The sequence below is a fragment of the Penaeus monodon genome, chromosome 24 (genome assembly GCF_015228065.2).
Source record: "Penaeus monodon isolate SGIC_2016 chromosome 24, NSTDA_Pmon_1, whole genome shotgun sequence".
Taxonomy (NCBI): domain Eukaryota; kingdom Metazoa; phylum Arthropoda; class Malacostraca; order Decapoda; family Penaeidae; genus Penaeus; species Penaeus monodon.
In genome coordinates this window covers 4,171,676-4,172,749 of record NC_051409.1, presented here as the reverse complement: position 1 = coordinate 4,172,749, position 1,074 = coordinate 4,171,676, and the positions used below count along the sequence as shown (strand labels likewise).

The 1,074-nt window shown below is 52.3% G+C and overlaps 1 protein-coding gene across 1 annotated transcript in view; it reads right to left on the bottom strand.

The window, feature by feature from the left end:
* LOC119588808 overlaps positions 1-1,074 on the bottom strand; it is a gene marked incomplete at its 5' end in the record, with an annotated part of 29,673 nt that overhangs the window by 15,743 nt on the left and 12,856 nt on the right.

Below are 1,074 nucleotides of genomic sequence, written 5' to 3'. Positions count from 1 at the left end.
GCCCATTTCGCTGTTCAATGAAACCGTGATAATAATAGTAGAATAACGATAATGAAAAAAATTATGTAGTGACTCCATTGCTCATGCTATCATCAATTATCAATTATCATTCTTCCCATTTTTATTAACTTTTCTACAATTCCCTGCCTTTTATCACCATTTCTCTACTACTTCCTCCTTCTCTCTATTTTCTTTTTCTCAAAGATTTCACTACCATTTACTCTCATTTCTCCAGTTCCTCTTTTACTTTCACGTCTGAGATTTTCCTTCATCTCTCTTCTCTTTCCCTCTTTCATTCTTCCTTTTCTCTTCTCTTCCCCGTTTCGTAACTCCCACTATCATCTTTTTCTCCTTCTCTCCTCCTCCTCTTTCCTTCCCTGTGACTCTCTCCTCCTCTCTCCTCCTCTTCCAATTCTGCCTTTTCCCTTTCCCTCTCTCCTTCACACCCATTTTCCCTTCCCCGCCCATCCTCTCCCTTTCTCCGTTTCTTCCCCCATTCGCTCCCCCTTCCTTCCCCCTCCTCCTCTACTTCCTCCCCTTCTTCTCTCCTCCTTTCCCATTCCTACGCCTTCCACCCACCACTCGTTCTTCTCCCTCTCTCCTCCTCCTTCACTTCTTCTCATTTTCCCCTTTTTCTCCCCACCCTTCCCCCTCACCCCATTCCCCCCCACCCTTACCCCTTCCCCTCTTTCTCCTTCCTGCTTCCCCCTTCCCCTCCTTCCTTCTATCCCACCTTCGTTCCTCCCCCATCCTTCCCCTCACCCCCTTCCCCCCTTCCTCCCCAACCCTTCCCCCTCACCCCGTTCCTCCCCTTTCCTTCACTCCCCCCACCCTTCCCCCTCACTCCCTTCCTCCCCAACCTTCCCCCTCCCCCCCGTTCTTCCCCTTTCATTCTCTCCCCCCACCCTTCCCCTCGCCCCCTTCCCCTCTTCCCCCCGCCCCTCCTTGGCGACCTGCGTTTCTCTTCTCATCGCGTCCACGTCGGTCGAGCGTCTCCCATGGCCTCCGCGATACCTATCTTCGGCCGGCGATCATTAGGGCAGCTCCTGCGTTCCCACAGCATCACTGGGGCAC